Consider the following 10,562-nt stretch of genomic DNA (forward strand, 5'->3'; position numbering starts at 1 on the left):
TTTATTGTTTTTTCTTTTTTGTAAGAAAAAGACAATCATTTATTTAAGAATTCATTTGACACACTCAAAAGCTAGTCATAAAATGGAAGGAACATTGTATTTTATAACAATTATTTTATGGTATTTTCGAGACAGGGTTTCTCTGTAGCTTTGGAACCTGTCCTGGAACTAGCGCTTGTAGACCAGGCTGGCCTTGAACTCTGATCCGCCTGCCTCTGCCTCTGGAGTGCCACCACCACCCAGGTCTTAAATCCATTTTAATTAAAAGACAAAGGAAAGGTTTCTTTATTTTGTTTTGGTTTGGTTTTCTGATGGGTGGAGAGTCCAACAGCAGTCTCCGAGCAGCAGCAGCTCCCTTAGGCTTACCTCCTCATTTGAAGAGGACTTCACACTCCTTGTAAGGAGTCCTTTTTCCCTGAGCGGAAAGTTTAGGTCTCAGCTTTTAGATTTTATATTGTAACAATAGATTCAATACCTTACTGTCAAAATGAGTTCTGTGTCCAAAAGAATAGTCTAGAAATATTGCAGTCTGTGTTTCTGGTCCAAGTTTAAGGTGAACAGGACTCACTAGGTCTGGAAGTCTGCACAGCAAGTCCATTAAGAGGCTGGAAATCACCGGTCGTCATCACGATCTTCTTTCCTTTGTCAGACTGCAGCAAGCTGTTGTCAGGATGCTTGGCATGGACTCATCTTAATGTCAAAAGAAGCAAGCAGTCACATCCTGAGTTGGAATGCGCAACTATGCTTGTCAATGTCCAAACCCTCTGACCATCAGACAAAGTGGAAGTGGGCCGCAATTTTTGGCCTCCATACAGAAGAAGAGACTCCTTTTTGAATGGAAGTAATAATGAAATTGTATTGCATAAATACTTGGGAATGGAGGGATCTGTGTAATCAAGCTACGTCCTTGATTGTAAAGGTCAGCTACTCAGTTCCTAAAACAGACTGTGGAATAGCAAGTGTCCATGGTGAGTGTATGTGGAACATTTGAAAGACACTGTACACGGTATAACTACAGTAAACAATCTTTCCAAACCAGTGCAGAAACTTGACTGCATTCCTACTATGCCTCACACTTCCAGCTAATACTTTAGGAGGGTAGCAGTCTTGGTATTTCCCAAGAAAGTCCGGCATCTCAGATTCCATCAAGAGCTCCCAAAGGGGACTTCATCATATAAGCTCATGGGAACGAGAGTAGGCCACCCTTTTCGTCAAGATGGCACCTAAAGCGAAGAAGGAAGCTCCCGCCCCTCCCAAAGCCGAAGCTAAAGCGAAGGCCTTGAAAGCCAAGAAAGCAGTGCTGAAAGGCGTCCACAGCCACAAAAAGAAGATCCGCACATCGCCCACCTTTCGGCGGCCCAAGACCCTGCGGCTACGAAGGCAGCCTAAATACCCCCGAAGAGCGCGCCCAGGAGGAACAAGCTTGACCACTATGCCATCATCAAATTCCCCCTGACCACCGAGTCAGCAATGAAGAAGATAGAAGACAACAACACACTTGTGTTCATTGTGGACGTCAAGGCCAACAAGCATCAGATCAAACAGGCTGTGAAGAAACTCTATGACATTGATGTGGCCAAAGTCAACACCCTCCTAAGGCCCGACAGAGAGAAGAAGGCGTATGTTCGGTTGGCTCCTGATTATGATGCTCTGGATGTTGCCAATAAGATTGGAATCATCTAAACTGAGCCCAGCCGGCTAATTCTAAATATACACTTTTTCACCATAAAAAAAAAAGCTCCAAAAGGGTTTATTAGGCCACCATTTATAAACTCAGCAGTGTTTCAAATATCCTTTCCAGTAGCGATTATATTGTGTGTTGTTTTATTGCCCTAAATAAAAAAGAAAGTTATATATTACATATATACAATGAAATGGTAGTGTTAAGCTCTAGTACTTTTGGGGGATGAAGGATAAGACAGACCTTCCTCTTGGTTAACATCTTTCCACAAAATTTTTCAAATGTCAAATTATGTCTTGGAAAACTACAAGCAAACACACTGAATGTAAACAGAGAAGGTTGGGCAGAGATCTGTTCTATGTTATTTAAATTCTACTGACAGCATCTAGGTTTTATACCTTAGTAATCTTTCACTGGCTATACCTTGATGTATGTAAAAATAAATAAATAACAAAATTAATAACATTTTGTCTCATTCAAAGATCCCCATTATTTGTGCTATAAATAACACTGGCCATTAATACTTGTCTATAAACAGTAAGTACTTTTTAGTTATATCTCATTATGGTGAACACTACAGAGCATAGCTCTCCATCTTTTCCTTCTATGTAAAGCATCGGTAGACTATAGAGAGGTGTGCCTCGTGCATGCATATGTCTTTGTGTTCAAAAGCGAAAGATTGCTTCCCATTTTAAATGTTTCCCTTGGATAATGATCAATAATCTTTTGCATGTGTGAACAGTGTTTTATCTTTTAATTTATTTTAACTGCTTGAAATGGACCAGCTACAGAAGTGTGTTGATGTTTATCTGAAGTCTTATCTTTATTAAATCACTTATATTCTTATACTACATAAACAACTTAATAAACACACTAAATACTTATCTAAATGGACTCAGTGAGTCTATTGAGCCAGTCAATTTACTCTTAATTTTCAGGAAAAAAAAAGAGAAGATAAAATCTGCAGTATTAGTTGAGTCACTGGGGAAATTAAGTCTTCAGTTATCAAATTTGCTGCCAAGTCCAAAGTCTCCCCATGAGTACTTGGAGAGCTTTGACACTTTCTTTTCTATAGATACAGATGGAACTACATCCTGACCTCTCGGATGTACCTGAAGGATTTCCTCTCCCAATTCTGATCACGATCAGTTGTCCTTCTCCTATCTAAGGGGCAGGACCAAGAGAGTCTGTGTCTATTTGTATTTATATTATTATTATTTATTAGTATCTATGTTCTTACTCATAATTGAAGAGCAGAGAGATTGAAAGCTGTAGTGGGCTCTTCATGGCTAAAGACATGCCCTAGCCACTAGCCACATTATTAAAATAGAAATTTACAGCTGTTTTTTGAGTCAAATTAGTAATTTTTCAAGTACTCAGTACTTGTGACTAGAGTCTAGCTTCTTGACTAATACAGATAAATATGCCTATCATCACCAAAGTCTATGGAACAGAGCATTTCTGAACAGTACAGAAAGAGCCTTGACACTCTAACTTTGTCTTTCTCTTCTACCTATATCTTACTATGCTTTTAAATTCACCTAGACAAACACTAAAAATTCCTTTCCCTGTCTCCTTCCCCAGGAGCATCTGCTGTCATGAAAACCACTCAGTTTCAGACAAAGCATGTTTTCCCTAAATTAGAATATGTGGACTAAGGAATGCAGCATCTAACATTTTTGTACTGATGATTAACGTATTAAATTTCTTCACTTGACATTCAATTTAGACAGACGTATATGAACACTGTAAATGTCTTAGATCATTCTCTGTCTCATCGCATGGATGCACAGTGTTGAGTTTCAAACCCAGGCTGAGAAGCCTGTTTAACATATTAAAGTGGACCTGGCTCCCAGGTTTTTTCAGCATCCCTCAGTCCCTATCTGTTACAGGGTTTGACTGGCATGTCCAGCCTACTACCGTAAGCTTCTCTAGCCCAGGCTTTTTCCTGTATAATCCAGGCATTGTGGTTACCTGACCCTTTTCTACCTTTGCTCTCTTGGCTGCTGCACCTCCCTTTCCTCTCTTCCACTCCCCCTATCTCCACATAGCCCAGCTATGGTCGTGTTCATTCTGACTCTTCTGGTCATTCTGTCCCTGCTTCTGGCTGTGTTCTCCCACATATCTACAATAAAGTTTCGCTGTAGTCAGACCTTTTCATCAGGACCACCAGCTCCCCAGTAATGAGACAGAGACTTATTATTAATTTTACAGGCTAGCTAGATCCCTTAGGCTTGTTTCTAACTAGCTCTTATAACTTAAATTAACCCATTTCTATAAATTTACATTTTGCCTTTTGACTTCATTACCTTTACTCTTCTGGCCCATACTGTTTTCTGCTTCCTCCATGTCTGGTTTATGACTCTCCATAACTCCACCCTTTTTCTTCCCAGTATCCTCTGTGCCTGTAAATCTTGCCCAGCTATTGGCGGTTCCGCTGTTTATTCAACCAAAATGAGTGACACATCTTTACAGTGTATTCCACAACATTTCTCCTCTACCACACCTAGAGGCAATCACAGCCTTTCCTTCCCTTTATATTTCTTTTTTCATTCACACACTACACAAGCACATTTTATTTTATATGTATTTCCTTGATAAATTTCTGCTCTCAAAAATAGCTAAGAATCTTAATAAGCATTCAATAAGCATTTTTTACTTGAAAAGCAGATCCTTCCATTAGACTTTTGGCATCCAAACCCTATTCCCAAATAAAGGTTCAGGAAGTCAGAAGATGTTAACCACAACAGCATCGACACCACTTGTTTACTTAGGAGACAGAGAACAACTGGAGGGATAGGAGGTATAATAATGCAACCTTCCGGTGACATGAATCGGTGTGTGCCACACTTTTTTCAATACTTAATTTTAAAAAAATATGCATATCTATATAAGTAGATGCAAGTACCTGTATATAAGTAGATATAAGTACCTGTATGCAGGTACTTCAGAGACCAGAAAAGAGTATGAGATACCCTAGTGCAGGAGTTACAGGCGGTTATGAGCCACAAAAAGTGGGCACTGGGAACTACACTCTGGTCCTCTGGAAAACCAGCCCGTGCTCTTAGCTCTGCTTTGTCCTTGTATGTCCCCATATGCCCTAGTTTTAAGTAATGGCCTTGAACATTGATCCTTCTTCCTCTGCCTCATGAGAGTTGGTATTCCAGGTGTGCACATAGTTCTCTGGATGATGCTTATTGCACATGAGAAAGAAATGAAATAAAATCCTGTCTCTCCCAAGCTTCCCGACAATTAAACACACCTTTGATGAATGTTGTCTTAATCAGTGTTCTATTGCTGTGAAGAGACACCATGGTCATGGAAACTCTTATAAGAAGGAAAAAAAACATTTAATTGGGGTGGCTTACTTACAGTTTCAGAGGTTCAGTCCCTTATCATCATGGTTGGGAGCATGGCAGTGTGCACGTATACATGTTGCTGGAATAGTAAGTAGCTAAGAGTTCTACATCTTGCAGGCAACAGGAAATCGACTGAGACACTGGGCCGTATCCTGAGCATAGAAAACCACAGTGACATACTTCCTTCTAAAAGTGAAACACTACCTCTTGATAGTGCTGCTCCCTGTGAGATTATAGGGGCCAGTTACATTCAAACTCTCACAAATGTGTTATGAAAACATGATTTGAACTTCTCAGTCTGCAGAACTGTAAGAAATAAATTTATTTTTTAAAAAGCTGCTTGGTCTATGGTATTCTGTTATAGAATCAGAAAATGGATTAAGCCCATCTGCTTGTCTCTACAGACCTTCGGCTTTGACTGACTGTTCTTTCCCTGACTCAGTGTGCCTTTCAACATTGAAAATACAGGAAACCTGAAGCACTTAGCAAGCAACTGTAGGTTCTTCAGATTACTGAGTATTGCACACTTTCCTGCAGGCTATTAATTTGTAAAGAATAGGTTGTATTTGACACTTGGACTTACATAAACTGGGTGGTTTCCTTATAGTAGGTTGTATCTGACCTGTAGCTATGAGGAAAAGATCATAGGGATGCGAGTCTTCTCCCATATTAAGAGAGCTCATGCACTTAGATGTTTATTAAGCACATCTGGTAAAGTTGAATGTTGTCTGCCACTTTACTTCTCAAGAGTTAGCATCACACATGCCAGAAAGCTTAGGTGGGTAGAACTAAGCAAAATTGGCAGCAGTATCCCGAGGAGACTACAGGACTCAGCTTTTCTCACTGTTTACCTCCCCATTCTCAAGAGAAAGTGCATGTGGGTCATTCAGTATTTCCTCAAAATCAGAAAGTTCTTGGGAACTGTTGAGTGCCTTTGACTGTCATCTTTCCAGGGAAGAAGGGGGCAGCCTGGTTTACTTCATCACATTTTATGGGCAGAGACTAGGGGAGAACATTCTAGAAAAGTTCTTCACTGGGGATGCTGGAGGTTGTCTGTGTTTATGCCCCCAATTCCATGATCTCCCAAGTGAAGCTTCTTATGTATTTCACAGGCCAAACCTTCTTTTACTTCAAAGGGATGTGTTTTTTCCTGGGATTAAGGGCTAAAGACGGTGTGGCTACTAAAGGACCCAGAAGGAACACAGACTTGGTGGCAATGGAATATTCATCTTCATTTTAGGTCATGACACCAGGATGAAGATCTAATTCATTCTGACCTGAAATTGGCTAAACTGTGAAACCACTGTTATAGTCAGGAAATAATAAACTAATCTTTTATCAGTTGTGAAATTGCTTTCAGGCTTGTCTCTCCCACAATGTAGAACTATGGTTTACTTTCAACAAGTTTTCCAATATGCTTAATTGAATATTGAAACTGGTGCTCTCTGCAGAACTCTAAAGTCTTACTTTGTAAGCACTCTTCAATTATGAGTTATATACATACAATTTATACATGGAAAAACTTCTCATTTGCTCTCCTCAGGTAAAACTTTAGTAATTATCAATTTCCCTCATATCTTCACAAATCCATTAAGCTCCCCCTTCCTTTCTCCATTTTCCCCCACTTTTGATTCATTGAGATTTTAATCTGAAAATGCAGCTCAGCAGGCAATAAATAAAACCTATAAACTTCATTCTCTTAGAATATTTCTAAATCCTTTGACTGGCTAGACCTAATACTAAGCATGTTTTCAAAACAAACAGGGAAAGACACAATCCCATTGTGACATTATTTTCTTGGCATTGAGAAAGAAATTCCATGACCCACTTTATTAGCAGTTTTCCTAGTCAAGCTTATAATGACTCCTGGCCTCTGCCCTTCGGTGATTTCTGAGGGATTTAGAAGCCTATATCACCTTGACTGATATGTGATATAACTATTTAGTACAGCTAGGAAATTAACTGCTCACCCTTTAGCCTGGGGCTTAATGGATCCAGTCTTGATCTCACCGGCACTGTTTAATAGCTCACACTCAGCCCCTTTCCTTTATGAAGTTCAAGGCTTCAACAAATGCTGACCACTTGTTGCCTGAGCTGAGATACCCCATTTCAGCCTTGCCAGCAGAGTTCATTCTTCTTCCTTGTTCACGAGTTCATTCAACAAACAACCAGTTAGTGCCTAGGATGTACCAGGTGCCAGATCCTGAAATATCATGGCCAACCTACTACATTCATTCTTTTAAAAAAAACTAGGTAGTGTTCTCACTTTTTAACATTATCTACATAGATTTGCATCCTACATCCTACAGTTAGCCCATTTTTAGCTTAAATTTCAGACTAGTTTTTTTTTCAGTCATTGAAAGTCCCTGTGTTTATAACCCAGAATCATGTAGATGTTGGAGAAGTGTGGAAGCCCAAACAATTTAATGTTTGTGGAGACATTGTACTGTATATGAAACTAGATGTCTGGACTGTGCTTTATGCAAACAGTCCAAACCTATGAGGCAGCACTGATTCAGTGTTAACATTGTGGTGTTTGGGAATCATTTTCTAATACAATAGTTTTACCTTTCTGTTTCTCATGAATTGGAGGTGGAAGGGGGCGGGAGGGAATTAAGAAAGCTAGTAACTTTACCTGAAGGCATCACCGGCATCATTTGCTCTGTGTCCGTGCAGTACTCAACACATGTGCTGCATATCATTTTCTATAACCTGCCTTTTCCATTCCAGTTTCCAGTTCCTACCCTGTAATTTCTAAGTACACATAATTATTACTTCAGGTGTTAAATTCTACATTTGCAAGTATCTACACCCCAGCCCTCCAAAACAAAAGACAGCTAACTAAATACAATTACCACATTATGAAATGTGCAAATTCCAGCAATAATCATGGTCTAAGAATATCCAGACTAAGACAATTTTCCTCAGGTTCCTGAATTAACTGACCAAATGAAAAAAAAATCTACATTTTTTTCCTTTGATAATTTTGACTTTTGGTTACACATTTAATAAATGACCAAACTCCACATGTTAGAAAACAGAAAGTAGAAATTAACAGGAAAATTGAGTGTTTCCGTATGAATGTTCACAGCCTGTCTCTGGATAGGACATTTTACATCCTTCTGGTTCTTAGCTCCATGTTCACTGAGACAATTTTGCCTCTACTTGCTAGCACTCCTGCATTATCGTAACATCAACAACATTTTTTTCTTGAATAGAACTAATACAGACCATTTGGTATATAGTTTCAGTATAGCACTTTGAACACTACACCTCCCTTGGGGGTTCCCAGTAATGTTATATTGGTTATATGGATCATTCAAAATCATTAAGACTGGGTGAACTAAGTAAATAGGAATCACATTGGAAAACTAAGATTCTTTCTCACAAAATTCCAAAGATCAGTCAGCTGTATGTTTGGAAGAGAATTTGACTGCTCTTGTTTGATACGCAGCCTCTGTCTATAAAGAGAAGCTGGTTTCTTCCCTTTATCAGCTGGAACTTGTGCTCCATCAATTGTTAAATGTTCAGTGGTGTCAAAATTTAATTCCATATGATTCCTGGACCAGAAGTTTGTAGAAATGAGCTTGATTTGGGAAATAACCAGGCAAGCTAAAGGATAAAACAATTATATTTTTTATTTATTAAAATGGGAAAACTCACTAAACAGGAACGAGAAGTCCAAGCTCAGCTGTGTACCATGGGAAAAACACACACACACACACACACACAGAGAGAGAGAGAGAGAGAGAGAGAGAGAGAGAGAGAGAGAGAGAGAGCGCACCTGGACTCCTGGTCCCAGAAAGCCATGCCTTAACTTGGATCTACCTCTTAGGGACAATTGGCTAACAAGGTTTCCCCATCACCTCCCCCTTTTGTCTAAACAAGAGCAATCCAAACCCAATACAAAACTATGTATAATAGGAACAGTTATCAAGTATAAAATTACAAACAACATAAGCAATATTAAGCAAGGAGCACATGATAAATGCTTTAATAAAAATTCTATTTCAAAAAGTCTAAATCTTGCATCAGAAATAAGCTAGGCTAAATTATGGGAGGAAGGTAACTATGACTATCTAATCTTCAACCCCATTAAAAGTCTGTGAAAGGAGATAATATTACTTGAATAGGCAGGAAGTACAATCAAGCAGCTTCCAAAGTGAACAGTGTATGATGGAGACAATTGGCTACCTGAGCAGTCACCCAAAGTCTCATTTGCAATGTTGAAGCAACCAACTTTGGCTAAGGCCAAATGCTTTTTATATACACTCTTAGCTTTGATCATTGATCATTTATAGAACTCTCCCAGAATATACATCTCATATGTCTTACTGGAGTGTTTGATTCATCCTCCCCATCTATTCCATCATCCAGTACAGTATGGTCTTTTACAGAAGGCTCTGGATTTTTTATTTTTCCTTGTGAGACACGTTCTCCACAGCAACTGGGAATGATTGGACCAAATTCATCATGGGGGCCTGAAAGAGGGCCCCAAGGAGTTTCCTATGGTATCAGGTTGCCTTGTCTGTCTTTTGTTGACCTACATACATTGGTCCAATGTTGACCTTTGCCACACCTCCTATAAATACCTGAATGATGAGTCCTCCTATTCTTGACATTCTCAGATGAGGCATTATTCCTAGAAATTCCTTGTCTATAATCCCTTCTTAGATGTCCTATCCTACCACAGTTAAAATATTTGGTATTTTGATGTCTCCTCATACCATTGGAAATTGCTTCTCCTACCCAAGCTACAGTACTATAGTCAAGTGTCTCAACATTCATTGTGTACAAGATCCATTCATCTATTGATGCTGATCTGACCTTTAAAGGCCCAAGGATGTTTTTGCATTCTATGTTGGCATTCTCAAAAGGCAAATATTTAATTAGTACACATCTAACTTCTGGGTTTTTTACCACTATTTGTATAGCCTTATTTAATCCTTGTAAAAAGTCACTAAAAGGTTCTCTCTGATCCTATTTAACCCTAATATATAATTCAACTCCATTACTTAGTTCCTGAATCCTGTCCCAAGCATTTAAAGCTGCTGTACTCAAAGAGATGAGGTGTATTCATTATAAAGAGCTTGATCTTGAGGTCCCTCGCCCAGAATTTGATCTTAGGATATCTTAAGTCCTTTTACTTTTCCCCGTTGGTCTAAAATTTTTTGACTTCCCTCTAGTAACACTGACAAAGCCACTGAGGTCCATTTTCTAGGACTGCTGAGATTAACGTAATCCAGTCTTGTGATATTGCTTTGTTGCTTGAAGCCCACATTTTGATCATTTTCCTAAAGAAGGATAAATGCATTTTATAAGATACAATTGCTTGCTTAATTTCTTTAGATCAGTCATACGTATAGGCTCCCATGTATATTCTTTGACCACCTTAGGGTGTTTGGTGTCAGATGCTCTTTCTGATGATATCACTGGAAAAACAGGTAGAACTCTGGGTAAGCTATCCAAGAGTTTGGTACCTACTGAGGAGGCTATATTTTATCTTTATACCTTTTGTCCCT

At 39.0% G+C, this 10,562-nt stretch overlaps 1 pseudogene; it reads left to right on the forward strand.

Annotated features, from left to right (window-relative positions):
• The first annotated feature begins 1,216 nt into the window (after positions 1-1,216).
• LOC126487819 (60S ribosomal protein L23a-like) lies at positions 1,217-1,717 on the forward strand (annotated as a pseudogene).
• The last annotated feature ends 8,845 nt before the right edge of the window (positions 1,718-10,562 follow it).

This window comes from Alexandromys fortis, unplaced genomic scaffold (assembly GCF_014885135.2).
Source record: "Alexandromys fortis isolate MF-2015 unplaced genomic scaffold, M_Fortis_MF-2015_v1.1 scaffold_182, whole genome shotgun sequence".
NCBI classification, from domain to species: Eukaryota; Metazoa; Chordata; class Mammalia; order Rodentia; family Cricetidae; genus Alexandromys; species Alexandromys fortis.